This window comes from Monodelphis domestica, chromosome 7 (assembly GCF_027887165.1).
Source record: "Monodelphis domestica isolate mMonDom1 chromosome 7, mMonDom1.pri, whole genome shotgun sequence".
Taxonomy (NCBI): domain Eukaryota; kingdom Metazoa; phylum Chordata; class Mammalia; order Didelphimorphia; family Didelphidae; genus Monodelphis; species Monodelphis domestica.
Genome location: NC_077233.1, coordinates 275,874,793 through 275,895,963, shown reverse-complemented (window position 1 = coordinate 275,895,963; position 21,171 = coordinate 275,874,793). Strand labels below are relative to the sequence as shown.

The 21,171-nt window shown below is 37.9% G+C and overlaps 1 long non-coding RNA gene across 1 annotated transcript in view; it reads left to right on the top strand.

The window, feature by feature from the left end:
* Positions 1-771: 771 nt before the first annotated feature.
* Positions 772-21,171, top strand: part of LOC103105185 (uncharacterized) — a 43,604-nt gene continuing 23,204 nt past the window's right edge. Inside the window, exon 1 of the long non-coding RNA XR_001623286.2 lies at positions 772-853. This is a non-coding gene — a long non-coding RNA (uncharacterized LOC103105185). The remainder of the gene's footprint in view (positions 854-21,171) is intronic.

Genomic DNA, 21,171 nt, shown 5'->3' with positions numbered 1-21,171 from the left:
TGGAATTAAAGCCACCTGGTAACTGGAATGTACCTCGTGGCCCCAATTTTGATGACAAACTCATGAGATTAAGAGTTAGAGACACAGAGCTTGTGTTAAGCCCAGGATGTTTGTTGAATGAAGAGCAATTGACTTGAAAATTAGACAGGTGGATTGAGTTTAAGAGAGAGAGAGAGATGTGAAATCATCTAATCAAGTTAGTGCACTCACTCCAGGTTTGCCAACTGGGATTTCCTGGGTACTAAACCCGTAGTACCCTAGGCTTCTACACTTTGGAAGGTGGAATTTTGAGAAGGGGTGTGGTTTGGCTCTAAAGTGTTTTCATTACAATGGCCAAGGAATACATTCTCTTCTGTCCAAAACAATTCTTGGACTTAAGTCCATGGAAGGTGTTACAACTAAGCCATCTTTGGAGTGGCTTAAACCATGTATAACCCCCCCCCCCTTCCCTTCCTCAGATGTGGCGCCAGCTGCTGGCAAATTTTGCACCAATATATTTGCTAAATGTAAACAGCCTAATGCAAACTGTTGTGCCCCAGAATCCTGTGCAGCTTTGAACAATTCTTAGAGAAGTCTGAATTTACAGACACTATTAAACGTAAACTAGTGATACATATAACTCTACGGGTTCCATATGGTTCATGTTATCTCAAGGGAAATGTACACATTTGCCTTGCACCAGAACAGAGAGATAAATAACAGATGTGGGTGATTTTTATCATGCTTCATTTGAACAATAAAAGGGGGGGGAAGGGAGGAAAAAAAGCAAAGCTTCAGGAAACTTTCTAGAGCTGAACTGAAGTGAATAAGCATCTAATCCATAGTCTTCTTCATAATTGAATTCCTTTTCAAGGTAAGAACTTACTAAATGCTCATTGAATCAAAATGGAATGAGTGAATTGAATTAGGCAGCGAATCTTTACAAAATGCAAGCAGTGGGTAGGTGCTGATAGACTTGATTGAGGTATCGGTAATATTTCTGTGGTCAATGAGGAGCTTATTTCCAATGGTTGGCTAAGTTTTCCATATGGCTAAATTAGACTTGTGCAGTAGAGGGGGAAACAGAGAGAACTGAAGTGAAAGGATCCTGACAAGTATTAAAATGGCTCCATCACCATGAACAATTATGCCCAGTAGCCCACTAACATGAAACTTTATCTAGCTTGCTTAGTGGTTTTGCCCATATTTAGGCACAGTGTAGCATTGTAGAAAGGGTGATGGACTTGGAATTGGGATACCCTAGGTTTGAAGCGATTTTTCCTACCTAAAAATCAGTTTCCTCATCTGTAAAATGGGTATTAAAATAACACATACCTCTCAGGATCATGGAGGCTCATATAAGGACGTTTGCAACATTCTTTGTAAACCTCAACGTATTTTATAAATACAAGACTTTAGCTTTCTCTCTGCCAAGAGAGTATCTATGAATATAAAATGGATTTTCAGTTTTTGAATGAAACTAAGATGGAAGTATTTTGCTTTTGGTCCCAATAACTTTATGATGTTTACCATAGAACTGTGGATGATAGTAAGAGCATGAAGCATTTTTAGAAAAAGGAATAGCAGTTTATACACATGAGTACTTGGAAGAGGAGTGAGGTATCTCTACTAGACTTCTAAATAGTTTTGGAATAAAACAAATAAAAATACTGAGACTCCCCCCCCCCCCCATTTCATGGCCTTCTCATGATTATTCCTTCTACTACTACAAATTACAATGCGTCCATAGGCTCTCATCCTGTGTGATCCTTGTTTCGAGCTAGCCAGAGATGGTATGGTGAATGGAGTGCTGAGCCTGGTGTCAGTAAAATCTGAGTTCAAATCAAGCCTCAGATATTTACTAGCTGTGTCACTTGAGGGCAGTCACTTAACCCCTTCTTGCTTGTTTCCAATGGGGATAAAACTAGATTCTTCGCCCTAGGTTGTTGTGAGGAACAAATGAGATACAGTGCCTGGCACATAGAAGGTACTTAATAAACACTTGACAAATTCCTTCTCTGAGTCTTCCTCTGCCTGGACATATCTGGCTGTCCAGGTAGTCATCGTTCTTGCTAGAAGAGGCCCTTTTTCTAATCAGATGGATAATCGATGATGTCTTAGTAAATCCTTGGAAGCCCCCAACAGACCATTGTTTTGCTTTGTGTTTTCGGGGATAGAGAGAAGCCTCCAGAGTACATGTGATTGCCCTTTCAAGTATAGCCCGTACAGATAAACCTACTGTCAGAATAATTACAGGGGAGTGTTGCTAAGCAGAGACTCTCCAGGTCAAGGTCTATTCTTCTTGTGCTGACGCTAAAATGCTATTAAAAACCAAATGTAGGATGGGCTTTTGGGATCTGCTGGGAAGCATTGTCAAAAACCCAAATCCGAGACATCTCATGCCCCCTGGGTGTCGAGGAAGTCATTATTGCTTTTTTTTTTTAGCAAGAAGAACTCCAGCATTATCTTTTGACCCCCCAGTAAATTTTCTGTTTTTAATTCCCATCCTTACAGTTCTATTCAATAAACCTTAGTAGGTGTACAGAAAGATACAATTAGGTGAAATCCCTTGGGGAGATTACAATCCAATGGAGGCAGGAAGGTGGGTTCACGTATAACCTTGAGGCAAGGATGAGTAAAGATCAGAAAAGAAGTCCATGTGAAATTTGAAGAGGGAAAGATCACTTTTAGCTCAGCAAATAAGGGAAGACTTCATGAAGGAGGTGATGCAGCAGTAGGGGCTGGAAGAAAGGGTAGAATTTTTTTTTAACACATTGAATTATTATACCAAGATTAATTCATTTTGTTAACAAGTTTCCCTGAAATGTATTGATTTCCAAATGATGACTGCAATTCTTTTCCTTTGGTCTGCATTATATTAGAATAAATTTTGCTGAATCTTTTTTCTTTTAAAAAGGATCTCCCCCCCTTCTCCTCTTCATGCATGTTCTTTGCTTCTGTTTTCTTAACATTCAGTGACTTAAAAAATATGCAGCTAAGTATTCAATAACAGATTGTGTAAGACAGCTCATGTGATTTTTTTTCCACTCAAAAATCTCTTTGCCTACACATACTCCTACCATCAGGCGATGGGCCTCCTTGTGGCTGTATCTACACAGCATTTCAACAACCAGTTTGAAAAACGAAAACAGTCTACCAGTGAGTTGTTTTGATTTCTTTTTGAGGCAAACAACTGGATGTAATCATTTTTTCCACTGGTTTGATTAAATTAACCATGTGTTTTTAGGACCATGTAGATCCAATCAGCCTTAATACAGTGCCTACTCCATTCCCTCTTTCCTCTCTCTTCCCTACAACTATTTCAATAAAGGGCTAACAAATCTACTACTCAGAATGAGTCCTTCAATAATTGGTTTGGTTAGTCAATCAACAAGTATTTATGTTTTAAGCACCTACTATGTGCCAGGTGAAAGGGGATTTTTAAAATTCCTTTTATCTATTTTAAGTTAATCAGGAATTTGAAGTACCCCTACTTAACACTTAGGAAATCACTAACCAAGAGAGTTCACACTTACTTAGTCATTAACAGTCCTAAAAGACCACAAGAATTGTACCCCTCTTCTCCCCCTCCTCCCCCAGTGCTAGGCAAATTGAGAGACTTTCATTGGTTCCTGAGATGTGATAGACCAGTCCACAGTGAAAGGAAGGAGAAATTAGAGAGAGAGGAAGTGATGTGGAGAAAACTACTTATAAAAGCCAGCCAAGGGCATTCTGATTTTTCTGCTGCTGCCTTGGTGGCTCTTGCTGAGGGAGGATTTCTGTGTTGGTGTCTCTGTATTGGACTACTTCTGTGGTGGAGGATCTTCTACATTGCAGGGATTCTTCTGCCTTGGATGTCTGCATTGGAGATTGATTCTGCACTGGTAAGACACTTGCTGAAGAGACTACTGTGACTCCTGGCTGGAGATCAGGACCTGAGGGAGCCTTTGTCCATGTTGAGCTGGATTTTTTCAGGTTGTCAATTATAGGGTATTTAACTAGGCAATATTTTCTACCTTCTTCCTACATTTCCCTCTTTACTATCTCTATCCTGCTGTAATAAAGCTACTAAAGCTACTAACACACTCATAGTTTAATTTTCAGTTTTTATAAATGGCGACCACAACCTTTTTTAAACTCATAAATCTAGTCACACCATTTTTAACCCTCACACAGGCAGTATGTTAAGTGCTAGAAATACAAAGAACGGCAAGATAATCTGCTCTCAAAGAGTTCACAGTCTAATTGGGGAGACAAAACAATACAACTCTGTACAATCAAGATCTCTACAATATAAAGTGGAGATAATCAACAGAGGGCTAATATTTTCATTAGCACACACTGTGCAAATTAATTGAATGAATTAACCAATTGATTTATCATGCACACAATTTGAGGGAAATAATCCTTGTCCCAGAATTCATTGGGATGGGTCTTTCTCCTTATTGGTAGAGATGAATGCTTTGCCCAGTATGAGAGGCCAGATAGAGTTGACTAGAATAGGAGAGTTCCGGATTTTACTAGTCTTCTTCCAGACTCTTCAAGTTTAACTTTGGGTTTTCCCTTGAACTTTGAGACACTTTGAATACTTCTGGTTTTTAGCTTTAAGAAGGAAAGTAGACAGTCAACCCCATTTCAGGTTGTTGAAAAAGACTGAGAAAACATGAGAGGAGTGGGCAACCTCCAACACATCCCTATCCCTATCTCAAAAGTAATAATTCTTGAGATTGCAGAGATTCTCTTCTTAGGTGAAATCTGGGACAATTTTACTTGAGTCATTCATTCCCATAGGGAGAGCTCCTACAGTCTGTATTGTCTGGTCTATATCTATATCTATATCTATATCTATATCTATATCTATATCTATATCTATATCTATATCTATATCTATATCTATATCTATATCTATATCTATATCCATATCTATATCTATATCCATATCTATATCCATATCCATATCCATATCCATATCCATATCTATATCTATATCTATATCTATATCCATATCCATATCCATATCCATATCCATATCTATATCTATATCTATATCTATATCTATATCTATATCTATATCTATATCTATATCTATATCTATATCTATATCTATATCTATATCCTCTTTTCTCTGATTTCTGTTTTATTGATAAATTGGATAAATGGGTTTTCTTTGCTATTTGCTATGTGTTCATGTGAATATTTGGTGGGAAAGGGATCAAGACTTGAATATAGAGCTTGGAGTTCCCTTCCCCCTCCCAAAATGACAAAATGATCAGAAATTAGATTGAACCCAGCTATATCTCCAAGACTAATAATACTCATGGGAATAGATACAGATACACATGCATATAAGTATATATGTCATATATAAGTATGTATATGAGGTTATAAATAAATATATATATACATACACATATGTATGTATATATATACATATACATATACATATATATATATATATATATATATATATATATATATATATATATATGTCGTTGTTAAGTTGTTTCAGTAGTATCTGACTCTTTTTGACCCCATCTGGGGTTTTCTTGGTAAAGATACTGGTATGGTTTGCCATTTTCTTCAGTAGAGTAAGGCAAACAGGGTTATGTGACTTACTAGGCTTACATGACTAGTAAATGTCTGAAGTCAGATTTCAACTGAGTATTACATATGTGCATGTGTATGTGTGTTTGTGTACTTCTGTACTGGCACCTGCCCCCATCTGAGGAAAGCAGATTTGTCTCTAACTTCTGTGTAATTTGAATCTGTTACCCTAAAAACTATGATCCCCAGCAAAGATACAGTTCCCAGCACCCTACTCTCTTCCTGTCCTTACATGCTGATGTAGACAGGAGATAAATTTGGTGGAGTTCCGTGTCTGGAGCTCTTTCCTTCCTGTGGCAGCTTTGTGGAGCAGGAATTTTGAGCAGGTAGAAAACTTAGTCACATGATTCTATTTTGCCAGATAATAAACTTTATAAAAACACTACTTGAAGTATTCAACTTTAATTTTAAGTCCTACACTTCCTAATTCCTGTTCTGGTAGGAATTAAAGTCTCTGTTGAAGAAGGCTGCAGGAAGAAGAGGCTGGAGATACCTTTTCTGTCTCCCTTTGAGCCCTCCCTACATTTGGGGGGTCTCTCTCCTGAATGGGGGAGCCCTATTCTCCAACAAAATCTCTGGAATTCAGGTTTTCTATTCTTCCTAAACTTGTAAAAGTAACTATAGTGTTTTGTTTATAGAAGGATTAGCCTAACCATCTTTCTTCAGCTCTATTAGTGACTAATTATTTTATGTTGTATTGAATCAATAGGAAATATGGTTTTGACTATGCTAGTTTTCTTTTTAGGATAGAAAGATCACATCCACATCTTTCACTATAGTCCTTCCATCAGGAAAAAATGGCAGCAGTAATATATGCTGCTTGGCTATGCTGAGGTATAGGTATGAGTATTCCTGAGATAAAAGTTCCACTGCAAAGTTCCTTATCTGGATTTACCTAGCTGGATTTCTGATCACTATATGACGTGTAACCATAGTGAATAGATAGCTGAGTTCAAGTGCCATGCCAAAAAATGCTCTGCAAAGTAGGCTGCATAAAGGCTCAGCTTCTTTCCTTCATGCTCTTGAGCACTGTAAGAATAGTAGGCATAAAGGTGTATCCAGTCAGACCTACCCTGTTACTGTAATAGGAGATTTTAGGAAGGCAGCAGGATTACAAGGAGAGTACGATAGAATGCTGTGAAGCAAGATTGACAGGGGTTAGCCCTGTTAGAATCTTGGAAGGAGAGGGGATGATGGGATTTCCAATGAACAGCCTGGGAGTTGGTCCTTGACTCTGGGAGGACAACCAGTTCCCACACCCTTGCTACCACCCTTTGAGCTGGAAGACTTATGTTCAAGGCTTCTCTCTGCATCTTACTACCTGTTGAATTTTGGACAAGTCTCTTGGACCTCAGTTTCTCCATTTGTAAAACGAGGGCATCAAACTAGATGATCTTGGCATACTCCAATGCAACATAAACTTGCCCACCATTTTATAATGACATCATCAATTCATTATAAACATACCACAAAGCAAATTGTAATGCCATTTGGCCACTTGCCTGAGACACATTTCCTATGGATTGCTTTGGTGGAATTAACTGTCCCCTATAATGTTTTTCCACCTTACATCATACTTTGCGGTGCCAATTAAAAATACGAGATGGGATCTGCCTGTATTATTCTTACTAATATGTTTAAGGTGTTGTAGAGGGCACCTCAAAAGTCCCCGTTTAGTTTTAAACTATTCACACCTACAATTCCACTGAGACTTCTGAGGCACCTCTATTACAGTCACCATTTTTAGACTCGAAGTGGAGAGTAAGCATTCTTCTGCCAGGTGGGCTATGCTTCAAGAAGACGGACTGTCTGAAAAAAAAGCATTTGCTCCACAAGCCAAGAGTCTTTATAAGGAGATGGTGCTGGCCTAAGATAACAAAAGGCACATTTTAATGCTGTTAAACCTAAGATATATTAAAGTGTATGTTGTAAACTGTAAAAAAAGATAGCCTGTAACTTTATAGAAAGAGCAGATGAGCTGGAGTTCTTCCAAGCCACTTTAACCCCTGGACATAATGTTTACTCACTAACTGGTGGAATACCAGCTGTTATAACACATAGCTCTGTTTCCGTACACAGGGCAAGTAAGTATTTATCTAGGCCTGAAGGCTTGCTCGCAGACAAATAGGACACAGTATAATGATGCTAATGAAAGTATGTGACGAATAAAAATGGTGACATAAGGAGTCACACGTCAGGATGGTTCATTTCAGTGCTATAAGCATTATTCAATGAATAAGAAAATGTAGTTTCTAGTTCCTACCTTCAAGTATCCTTCAGTCTACTTGGGGAAAAATGGAATACGAAATCATCTCTGTCGTAGAAGGCATTCAATAGGAGCCCTTCTTTTGCTATTTTGTCAACAGTATATATGGTTTTGGAATGGATTGTTTTTTGACGTTTTTGGTAGAATGCATTTGAATGCCATTTGGTCTAGGGTTTCTCCCCTCCAACTCCAGAAGTTCTTATAGGGCTTATTTAATTTCCTCCTCTCAACATGAGTGGCTTAAATTTTCTACTTTTTGCTCTGTTAATTTTGATATTCATGATTCTAGAGGACCACTGATGAACCCTTTTATCCATTATAAAGACATGACAAATTTAGGGTGCAAGTTGAGACATATGTGTGTATGTGTGTGTACACACACATACACACACACACACACATACATATCTGTTGTTATTATTGTTCAGTTGGTCCAACTCTTTGTGATCCCGTGGACCTTGGGGGTTTTCTTGGGAAGGATATTGGAGTGGTTTGCCATTTCTTTTTCCACTTTTGACAGATAATCAGAGGTTAAGTAATTTTCCCAGGGTAATACAACTAGAAAGTAAGTGAGGCTGATTGAATATCTTTATTTGTATATAGCCATTGATGGAATTTCTTTTGCTTCACTATATGTTTGTTACAAGAAATTTCCTTCCTTCCTTCCTTCCTTCCTTCCTTCCTTCCTTCCTTCCTTCCTTCCTTCCTTCCTTCCTTCCTTCCTTCCTTCCTTCCTTCCTTCCTTCCTTCCTTCCTTCTTCCTTCCTTCCTTCTTTCCTTCCTTTCCTCCTTCCTTCCTTCCTTCCTTCCTTCCTTCCTTTCCTCCTTTCCTCCTTTCCTCCTTTCCTCCTTTCCTCCTTTCCTCCTTTCCTCCTTTCCTCCTTTCCTCCTTTCTTTCTTTCTTTCTTTCTTTCTTTCTTTCTTTCTTTCTTTCTTTCTTTCTTTCTTTCTTTCTTTCTTTCTTTCTTTCTTTCTTTCTTTCTTTCTTTCTTTCTTTCTTTCTTTCTTTCTTTCTTTCTTTCTTTCTTTCTTTCTTTCTTTCTTTCTTTCTTTCTCGCTTAGCTTCCATCTTAGAATTAATATTGTGTATTGGTTCTAAGGCAGAAGAGTGGTAAGGGCTAGGCAATGGGGGTCAAATGACTTGCCCTGGGTCAAGTGACTTTCCCAGGGTCACACAGGTAGGAAGTGTCTGAGGCCAGATTTGAACCCAGGACTTCTCATCTCTAGGCTTGGGTCTCAATCCACTGAGCCACCCAGCTGCCCCCAAGATACTGGATTTTCAAAGAGTTAAGCAATCCTTGTCCTAAAGAACAATCCAGTTGGAGAGTTATGGGAAACATAAAATAACAACACAAATATTTATGTCAAATAAATATTGGGTACTGTAGAAGCTTATAGAAGGTTGATATTTCTAGCTGGAGAAGATAGGATTTAAGCATGGACATTACTTTAAAAATTGGAGAAATAGGGAGGCAGCATTTTAGGTAAGGGCTTAGAGTCAAGAAGACTTGAGTTCAAATCTGGTCTCAGGCACTTACTAGCTATGTGATCCTAGCTAGGCAAGACACTTAACCCTGTTTGTTTGTAATCCACTGGAGAAGGAAATGGCTAACTGCTTCAATATGTTTGCCAAGAAAACCCCATGGATGATACGAACCACTGCCATCCTGAGGAATAGGATACAACTGAATGACAAGAGCATGGAAATGGGAATGTATTAGGCACATTTGAGGAACATCGAATAGATCAGTCCAGCTGGAGTGAAGGACACACAATGAGGAATAATGGGAGAGAAGACTGGGAGTTTGTCTTAGGGAAGACTATTCTGTGCCTAGCCTAACACAGGGAGGAGTTTAGGATTGATTGCGTAAGTGGTGGAAGCCATGGACAGTTTTGAAGAAGGGAATATTAATAAATGATGCCTTACATATGGTAAGACTTCATTTACTAGAAAGAACTTAACACCCATGAATTCATGTATATGCAATTGACAATAAAATAAATGAAGGCAGAAAAAATAAGTAAAATAACCTTTTTTATTTGCCGAATCCACACCATTTCACAACACAACATAACACAACACAACACAACACAACACAAAACAACACAACACAACAGTTCACCCAGTCACACTAATCCTCACGCTTGAGAATTGTTAGAGTTGAGTCATCACATCATGTCGTGTGGAACATTAGCTCCTGCAGTGGTCTTTATCTAGATTTCTCTCTTGTAATGCGTTGTGTCCGTGTCAAGGCAATGCTTCTCTTTATTTCATTAATGCTATTTAGATATCAATTATGGTTCCAAAGTACAAGAATAGTGACACTTAGCTCTGATAAGCCAAAGAAACATCATAAAGTGCCCAGCTGTGTCTGTATATGGAATGCTTATTAACTAACGGGGTTATATGGGATTTTCAGCTGATGTGAAGGTCCTGGAAAGTATTGGCTAAGTAAAACAAGGTTCTACTGTACTTTTCCTATATGTGGTCCAAATTTCTTAAAGACTCTACTATAGTTTCCCCCCTTTCTTTTTGACCTAGGTATGCTCTCTGATCGATGTCCTTTCAACTTGCCCTTTCTTTGCATTTTACATCTCTTTCATGCCTCAAAAGGTGATCCAATAGGAAAAGCTACTTCCTTACTCCTCCCCTTCCAAATACTTATATCAAGGACCTAATCTAAGTCATTCATAACTTAGTATGAATTTTATGTGTTCCTTCACTCTGAGGGCCTTGCATTTTAAGTCCTATTTGATTGGATAATAGGGAAGATATTGGGGGGAATGGGATAGGGTGACTTTCCTGGTATACCTCTAGTCCTATCAAATACATTGATTAATATTTTGATATTTGTTTTGATTACTCATTAGAATTCAACATAAATGGAAGAAAAATTTGTTATGAGCTTAATATGTTTAGATTGCTAGGATTGGCACTGGGAGCTATTCAACGTTTAGGTAAAACAATAGTTCCAGTCCTCATGGAACTTACAATTGAATAAGGAGGTGAAACACAAATATAGGTACATTTAATATGAAATATCACATGATAAGCACATCAGAGAAGTGCAAAAACCATAGTAAGATCAGAGACCCCAAGGAAAAGGCCACTACCAACTGGGAAAATGGGAACAGTTTCATGGAGGATGTGGAATTTGAGGCTGGCTAGAATTCAACAGTTAAAATGGTAGAAGGAGGGCATTTTAGGCACTAGTAAAAGTGTAAACAAATGTGGAGAGGTTAGAGAGTAAGAAGGCATTTTGGAGACCCAAAGAATAGTGATATTTACTATAGAGTATGTTGAGAAGGATAATATGAAATAAGGGTATATAGGAAGAGGACTCACCAGGTGATAAAGGGATTTAAATGACATATTAAGGTGTTTGTAAGAGCCTTAGGTCTGTTGAGCTTTTGGAAGGAACTTTAATGAAACTTTTGATGGAATTTTTTCCATCTTTTGACCAGCTCCCCTGATTTGGTTGTTATGAGGAGCTCACTCTAAGAAACCTCTCTGCGCTAAAACAGATAGGCACCTTTACTGTCAAGTTAATGTCTTGGAGAGTTACATGGAGAATCATGAGGTGATTTATCCAAGGTCATTCTGCCAATCGGAGGTAGAACTTGAAGTGAGGTCTTCTTAGATTCAGCTCAGCTTCCTGAGATCTAGGCTCACTTTTCTAACTACAAAGTCCTTTTCCTTCTCTTTGAAGAATACACAGCATCTAATTAAAATCTCAGTCATATATATCTTCATGTTTGGGAACAGAGATTAAAATCTCTCCAAATGTCAACTATTCAACATCCCTTCTGAGGATAGATTCAGTTTATGGCATTTTCCAATAGCCCTACTATTCTACTAAAGCATTCTATAACTCTCTAACAAATCAAAAAGCAGGAAGAAGGAAAAGGGGAAAGAAGGGGAGCATGAAAGAGACCAAAAAACCCAATCCTCTATTACAAACATATGGCACCCAGGTTTTGCTAATGGAATGCTAGTCATCTGGTGGTGGTTGCTGATATACCAAAGACAAGGTTTTAATCTCTGCTAGGAATCCAAGGACAGGAAAAACTTTAAACTACCTTATGGTAAAAGATAAATGAATGCTTAAAGATTATTTTCACAATCATCATTTTCATTATAATGTTGACTCCATAAGCAGAGTCATTTGGGAAGTATAGGCCTTCTTTCCAAATGCCTCACAACTAATTCTACAAAAGCGATGGAAATCCATAACAAAGTCTTTCATGGTGCATAAAGTTGTGGAAGGCACTTCCTTTATTCACTAGAACACTGTACATAAATCTTAAGAAGTTGCTAGAGGCAACGAGAGGGTAAATAATGGATCCAGCCCTGTATCACTAAGTATAAAAGATATGATTTAGACTCGTCTTCCTAATACCAAGTACAAAACTCGATCCACAAAGTGCTACTTATCAAATATATTCACGTGTCAAAAACCCATTCGACAACCATTTCTTAAATGTCTACTATAAAAAGTTAGGGATAGGGATAGGAACTGGAACTGGATTTGTGAATTATGGGTAAGGGGTATTAGTGTCAAACTAGTGGCCAGTAAAACTCCCTATCTAGTCTACTATGTAATTAGGAAACATTAACAAAGTAAATAGAATACAATGCAACAAAAATAATGTGAACTTGTAGTTTTCTAAGTTGATATGCTGCTTGCTATTTCTATATGAGTTTGGCACCATTCTTTAAGGAACTCCAGAATGGAGAAACTCCTTCTGCATTTTCCTTGTAACTAATTGTTGCTGTTTATCTTTCATTTTTTAAAGAGGACCAATGATATCATGAGGTTAATGTCTTGACTTGCCTGAGAATTGGATTTAAATGAGTCAGAGTTGCACAAAGCCCTCATTTTATATCTCTCTTCCAGAATCATCAAAGTCCAGAAGCAAAACATTTTAGACAATTGGCAATGGCCCTGGATTTGGGATCATCTTCTATATTTTACCAAGCATTCCACAGGGTCTACTTTAGGCACCTCCATGGTTAATGGGAAAAAATTGTTCTCATCTGTCCATTCTTTTGGGTTAATTGCTTGAGGTATACACCCTACCTAACCAACTGACAGGTTTGAAGCCTTTCTATTGCCCTCAACCTGGTTTAGCCAGTCTGCTGAGATGGTTTTATCGGGATGTGGCCACTGTGCATGCTACAGTTTTTTGGAGCCACCAGCGAGAGTTTGGTGGATGGCAATGGATCATGAACCCTGTAAAGGGCTCAGTAAGCCCTTACACCAGAGGTGCTGGTCCTCCTGAAACACCTCATACACCCTTGGCTGCAGCTTAGAAACTAAGCAGTTGACTAGGATATGGAAAGGTAAAGTGAATTGATCAGGGTCAGACAGCTAAAATGTGGCAGTTTTGGAACTTAAATCCATGTTTTCTTGACTCTGAGACTGGCTTTCTAGCCCCTGAGCTGATGATGAAGAATACAAGTAAGACAACCAGAAAAATGGAAAAAGCCTCTGTCCTTAAGGCATGTAACAGGGATAAAGAGATGTGAATACAATATACATGCAATCTAGTCAACAAACGTTTATTAAGCACCTGCTTCAACACAATGTAGCAAATGACCACAGTAACCTAATGTCTGACAAACTCCCTAATCCATGATTTTAGAAGAACTCACTATTCAACAAGAACTGCTGGGGAAGCTGGAAAACAGTATGGCAGACACTAGGCATAGACCAATACCTCATGCCATATACTAAGTTAAAATCAAAATGGATACATGATTTAAAAATAAAGAATGATACCATAAACAAATTGGAGGAGCATAGAATAGTTTACCTGTCAGATCTATGGAGAAGGGAAGAATTTAGGTCCAAATAAGACATAGAGAACATTATGAGATGCAATATAGGCAATTTTGACTATGTTAAATTAATTTTTTTTTGCACAAACAAAACCAACAAAGAAACAAACTGGGAAAAAATTTATAGCAAGTATCTGATTCAGATGTATAAGAACACAAATCATCCTCCAATTGACAAATAGTCAAAGGATATAAGCAGGCAATTCTCAATGAAGAAACTAAAACGATCTTTAGTCATATAAAGATGCCCCAAATCACTATAAATTAGAGAGCTGCAAATTAAAACATATATAAATACCATCTCACACCTATTAGACTGGCTAATATGATAAAAAAGGAAAATGATAAATGTTGTAAGGCATGTGAAAAAATTGGTATGTTATTACAATGCTGGTGGAACTATTTTGGAGAGCAATTTGGAACCATGTCCAAAGGGCCATAAAACTGTGCATACCCTTTGGCCCAGCAATACCATTACTAGGTCTGTATCTCAAAGAGACCAAAGAAAGGGGAAAAAAACCTACTTGTACAAAATTATTTAAAACAACTCTTTTTGGGGTGTCAAAGAACTAGAAAATGAAGGGAGGACCACCAATTGTGGAATGGTTGAACAAGTTGTGGTATATGGTTGTAATGGGATATTGTGGTGCCATGAGAAATGATGAGCATGATGATCACAAAAAAACCTGGAAAAATTTATATGAAGTGATGCAAAGTGAAGTGAGCAGAACCCGGAGAACACTATATTATCTATAAATTATGCTAATCAGTTATGAAGGTCTTAACTAGTTTCAGCAATGCAGAGATCCAAGACAACTCCAAGGGACTCATGATGAAATCCACTACCAAAGAAGAAACTGACAGCATCTGAATGCAGATTGCATTATGACTTTATTTTTTCCATGAATTTCCTCTAATATAAGTAATATGCCTTCTTTTACAATATGATGAACATGGAAATGTGAATTGTATGATAATACATTCGTTTCCATCTTGGGGAGGGAGGAGAGAAGAAGAAGGAGGGAGAGAACATGGATCATAAAATGCCAGAAAACAATTATTAAAAAAAAATAAAATGAAAAAAATACCAATATGTATAATGTTTTTGGGGCAGTAGATGGAGTGAAATAGATGGATTTGAGTTAGGAATAGGATGAGTCTGAAATGAAATAACGGAAGTAAAGTACTTTTTGAATCTTGAATTGCTAAAGAAATGTCAGTCAAGCAGATAGAGAGGGTGTATATATATATATATATATATATATATATATTCCCCATATATCTCTCCCTATCTATGTATATGGGGAGAGAGAGAAGGAGGAAGAGACATGCATATACAATAGTCTTAGATAATTTCCTGAGGCATTAAGAAGTTAAGTCACTTGCTGCAATTCAAAGAGTCATTAAATATCAAAATTAGGACCTAAACCTATGCTTGCTTGACTGGGCAGTGGAATATTTATATAAGGATATGGACAAGAATCCATAGCACCTAAGCTTATAATCTCAGCTGCTAGAGAGGCTAAGGCTTCGGGGTCTTTGAGCTTGGGTGGTCGGTGCTACAGTGAGTTATGTAGATTAGGTGTCACCATTTAGTCTGATATCAATATGGTGAACCTCCAAGTTCAGGGGTCCTCCAGACTGCCTAAAGAGAGGTGATTGACTCAAGTTAGGTATATAGCAGGTTAAAGCTTCCAGCCATTCATTCAATCAATCAACCAATTATATAGCATTTATTCATTGCTTACCATATACCAGTCAAGTGCTAGGGATACAAGGAAGGGCAAAAGGAGAAGCCTTGCTCTCAAGGAGTTCATAGTCTAATGAGGGAGACAATATATAAACGACTATGTATAAAGAGTATTGGGATCAGTTCCATAAGTAGTTCCAGTACTTCCAGCCTGAATTGGGGGCGGGGGGGGAAATCTAATCTTAAAAAAAAGTGGAGGTTCTAAGATGCAATCGCATGGGTGGGAGAAGTCCTCATTGATCATGCTGAGAGACGAATGAAGAATACACTCACTCTACTGAAAACTACAATTTCTTTTTTTAGGAAGTTTTGAACATAATGCTTCACCATAGCAAGTGAATTAAGTGTGGTGGAAGAGGAACCCCCACTTTCCATTCCATAGAGCTATAGGCAAATCAATCTGTTGCTCATGTGCTCTGTTCACACTGGCCGCCTGCCAGAGTCCAGATCTCAATTAAACAGATTAGGCCAAAGAAAGCACAAATTCAGAACTCAGGCAAATTACCAAAAATTGTTGTTATTCTAGCCTTCTAACACACTGACTTCCCAAGTATGAACTTTCAAAAATGGCTCAAGCATAACAAAACCTACCATTGACTGTTGCTTATTGAATGAAATATAAACTTTTCATCTTGATATTTAAGGGACTCTGTAATGGGGATCCATCTTGCCTTTTTAGCCTCATCTCATTCTTTGTCTTTTCATTAACTCCACATTCCATCCAAAATTAACTATGAACTTATTCCTTGATCTTCTCCCTTTCTTTTCCCCTTACCCTTCTCTGGACAAATAACTTATCCACTGCTTGTTGGAATCCTTTACTTTCTTTGCCCCACTCTTCTTCCTTGAAAGCCTAGCTCTGATGCCTTCTCTTTCAAGAAGCCTTCAATAATCATAGTTAAAAGTCATCCCTCCCTCTTTAAGTTTATTGCATCACTTTGGACATTTCCTTTGCAGTTATCATGTCCTCCCTCTATAATATTTCTGTATATATCCTTCATTTTTGAGTCTTTCCCCAACATTTTAATGACATTTTTCTAGTCCCCTCATATACCTTTCTCTGTAAACGTGTCAGCTCGTCAAGAGGCAAATCTATGAAGGATCTGGGGTTTCAGCAGCTCAGGGAACCCCTGATATGGGAACTCCAATCACCAATGCATATAATAGTCCACATATGACTTAGTTCATCAATTTTAAGAGTTGCCTCGGACACAGTGATTATGACTGATTCTAAGCTTTTGGAGGGCAGAGAATGTCATTCTTCATCCTGGTATCCTTAGCCTTTAGAATAATGTCTTCTAGATATTGGATACTTAAAAAATATTTCTTGATATCAATTCCACTGGCTTTCAAAGTGTCCCCGATATCAAAAAGCCCAAACCCACTTTGACAGAGCCATGTATATGTTTTTTAAATTTATTTTAATGAATCCGGCACTTGCTTTGTAGATCTTGTTAGATGGATCCATCTTGCTGGATGGCACAATGGGTTTTTTCTTCTAAATAAACAGTTAAGGTTCTTTTTAAATACACCCATTGAGATTTGATCAATGGTCCCTGAGCCCAGACAGACCGCTCTCTATACTGCCTGTGGAACTGTGAAGGAGATGTTATCTCTGTCGTGCTTAGGCCCCCATAATTGCCTCTCATTCCTGACTCCTACCAAATAATGAACGTATCCTGCCATGGTTTGCAGAACACATGTGGAGGAAATGGTAGCACTGAGAACTTAACTGGCACAAAAATTCTAACCAGATGAGGGAAAAATGTTTTGTCAAAGTAAGAGTGCTTTGAATTTTGAAGAGCTCTGTATAATCTAATAAACAGCCTTCTCTGGAAGCCTTCAACTCTATCTTGAAAAGGCTATTACTTGTTATTTCAATATCTTCTTGCCAATACCTCCATTTCGACATACAAAGAAAAGATTCCAGAGTGCTCCTCTCCTCCCCCTCTTGCTCTTTTTGGCAAGAGTATAAAAGGATTTTTTTTCCTAAGCAAAGCAATAAATGGCATGATTAAAAAAAAAAAAAAAAACCTTGTAAAATAGTTCTATGTTTTCAACTTTATTAAGCAAGCAAACAAAAAAAAGTGTTTTTGAAAAAGCACCGGAAGCCAGACTTGGTTTAATGGATATTATTTCTGTTTCTCTCCCAATAGCTCGTTAGTTGACTTCTTGCATTACTCTTTGTTTTTATTTATTTATTTGTTATGTCAAACCTCAGAGTATTATATAAATTATATAAATGCTGGTTATGATTATTGTTGTTGTTGCTGCTGCTGTTTTCCAGGAGGTTCATAAAGTACAAGAAACTTCAAATAAGATTATCATTCTTTATCCAGAAACTCTCTAGAGAAGGAGACTCAGGATACAGGGAAGTGAATTTCTCTTGCGTCTCTTATCCATAATTAACTGAGTGTTTGTCACAGTCGAGTGTATCCGTTAACAGTCTGGGTCACTGCTTGACCTGAAAAAGATCACTTCAGAAAAAAAAGGCATAAAGTAGGACAAAGTTTGGTTTCCATTCCCTCCTGACTCTTGCTTTTCCTTTTCTGTATCCCTTTAGACCTCCATTGCTCTTAGACACCACCCGCCTTGTCTATGGTCCAGGTCCTCTCACTACATCTCTCTTTGCCTGCCCCATGCTCCCAAATAATCTTACCTTCCTCCTCTAGCATCACAACTTCTGTTCTCCTACTGCCACCATTTCAGCTAATTCTTAGCAGAAATGTGATCTGAGTAAACAAAGCTGTAGTGCGAAGGACCAAATATGGGGTATTTGATGGAGTCCAGAAAAGTTGACCCAAAGATGTATCTGTCTACACCTAAACAGGATTTCATTATGAGATACGAAAGATCCTGATCATGCAGACATCTAAGTCTCTTTCCCCATACTGGGAGAGGTGTTAACAAGGTCTAATATAGTAAATACATGTTTCTTACTATGAGAAGACACAAGCATATAATTCTAAACTGATATCATGTAAGGTGACAGAGACACGAAAAATATTTTGGATAGAATGGAGATCATGGCCAACAGAAAGCGATCAATGAGATAGCATCATTCTATAGTTCAAAGTCTGAGGAATACATGCAGTGTTTCCATGATGCGGAATGCATTCATCTTGAACTTGGACCAACTTCCCACCAGCAGAGGCAGACAAACAGGAAGTGAGGAAGACACAGTTGTTCTCCAGCCAGAAGTGAAAGGAGCCAGTGAGATCTGGCTAACTGCTGTGTAAACATTTAAAATGAAGACTCAAGCATTTTTTTTAAAGCACTGAGTATGTTCTTGATGCTCTGTTTTTCATTTTAACCTTTCTCCACCATTCCACTGATGGGCTGATAGATACATAACTTGCAATATAGAAAGCTAACAAGAAGGAGCTAGAAAAGGAAAGAAGTGGGAAAGTGAAGCCCTTATGCTAAGACCTAGTTTATCAAGTCTTTTTTTACCTGGATCGGGACCCTTGGAGAGTTTTTTTTTTGGGGGGGGGGAATAAGGCTGCAAAGAAAATAAAAATCTTAAAGAAACAGTTAGAAAACCAAAGATTTTTTCTTTTATTAGCCTCTATTTATGAAAGAGATGGCATTAGGAATCATGGTTCATGGGATTATAGATTCAGAGGTGGAAGGAACCTTAAAGGCCAACTGAGCCAACTCTCTCATGATAAGGACACTGCAGCCTAGAGGTGCTAAGTGTATTGTCTAGGGTCACTTAGATAGTAAGTGGTAGAGGCAGGATTTGAATACAGGACAAATTCTACTAAAATGCTTATGGAAGTCAACCTTCAACTTGTCATTCTCAGTCTCATTCTAAGCCGGCCCAAGGTACTTCTTGGAATTTTCTATTATGATAAATTTGGGAATCCCAAGATCTGTAGGATAATTAATACAGTACTTACTGTAATGGCTCATGTTTCCCCCATGCTGAGCTAATTATTCTTTCTTTCTGTGGCATGATGACTTATAGTATCAATATTATTTTTATCCTGGTTGAGCAATAGAGGTATATTTTCTACTTGCCATTTACTCTAGTTTCACAATTTTTGTAATCCTACCAGTAACTTCTCAAATATATCTGAGATCCCTCTAGTGAAGCAGATTGTATCCTGACTGTGGCTGCCTATCCTGTGAAAGTTGCCTCCATGTCCTTTCAAATTTGCCACAGCATCCCAATGGGTTTTCAATATCTTTTAAAATGTTTATCTTCTGTCTTAGAATCAATATTGTGTATCGATTCTAAGGCAAAAGAGAGGTAGGGGCTAGGCAAAGGGGATTAAGTGACTTGCTCAGGGTCACATAGCTAGGAAATATCTGAGGTCAGATTTGAAACCAGGACCTCTCATCTCTGGGCCTGGCTCTTAATCCACTGAGCTACCTCCCTTCCCTCCCTTCTCCCTCCTTAAGAAGGTATCTGTGGAGCACTCTGACTGTCTACTTGTCATTAGTTATTCTCACCAAGGACCAGTCCATCTTCCTTTTCTGCTATATAGTATTTTGATGACATCCTCTCCTTTGGCTCTTCAGAGTTCCTCATTGCTTACATGGTTTTGTTTTTGGTTTTTCCATTGGTTGCATGTTGCAGCCCATTTATACATACCATGAGCCTTTCCATTGCCCTCTTCTTGATGCTCATTGCCATGGTATGCCAGGCCTAACTGCCATACAACAACATTAGTAAAATGTTTGCATTGGAAAGATAGGCCTTTGATGCAACAGGAAGCTTGGGGTCAGTAAAAATAGAATTTCCTGAAAGCAAAATAGCCTGTCCTTCTTTTTCACCTCTTGTCCACATCTATTCCTACCTCAAATTTGCATGTTATTGGATAAACTCTACTGTTCTCTCATTGTTGCATTCTAGGCAATAGACATTATCAATTTGGTCTTTCTTGTGTGCATGGTTGGTCCAGATTCTTTTGAGTGATAGTTTATCTCTTCAGGGAGACTCTGACATGTTTTGGAACTTTCAGCAATCAGCACAATGTCATCTGCAAAAAAGAGCATGTGGTTCCTCAGGGAACCTTTATCCCTTCTGGACTCTATGCTCACTCTCCATCACAATGGCATACACTTTGGTGAGTATGCATCTCTCTGTTTTGTGCTTCTCTGTGTGATTTCTATTATTGTATCTTTTGAGGAATCCTGAAATCCATCATTGATTGATGTAAGACATCTTGCTACAAAAGAACCTATAAAGCATATTTTGTTGTGGCAAGTCATTTTTTTTTTGTATTCAACAACCAACAATAGTGGAGTCTTGTATTCCCTATATCTTTCAGGCTATTTTGAGATGGTAAAGAGGTAGTCCATAATTGAGTATGGCTTGGGAAAGTCTGTCTATTCCCTAGTGATAGCCTCACTGAAAATGTCTTCAATTTGTGTGTAATTGACTCTAAGATTTTGTATGGATGGGAGAATAGGTATATTAGGGTGACAGTTGTTGATATTTTTTCTGTTACTTTTTAAAAATAAATAAAGGCTTCTAGGTGATGTATTGGAAAGGACTTATAATTTAAGAAGCTCTAGGTTAAAATTTTGCTTCAATTACTTGCTAGCTATGTGATCATGGGGAAGTCATTTAACTTTCCTGTCTATAATTTTCCTATCTGTAAAATGGGTATAATAATAGCACTTATCCATAGGGTTGTTGTAAGAATTCAATGAGTTAACATACATAAAATGGTCTATTTAAAGAACTGTATAAATGCTATCTTCATCATTATATCACCA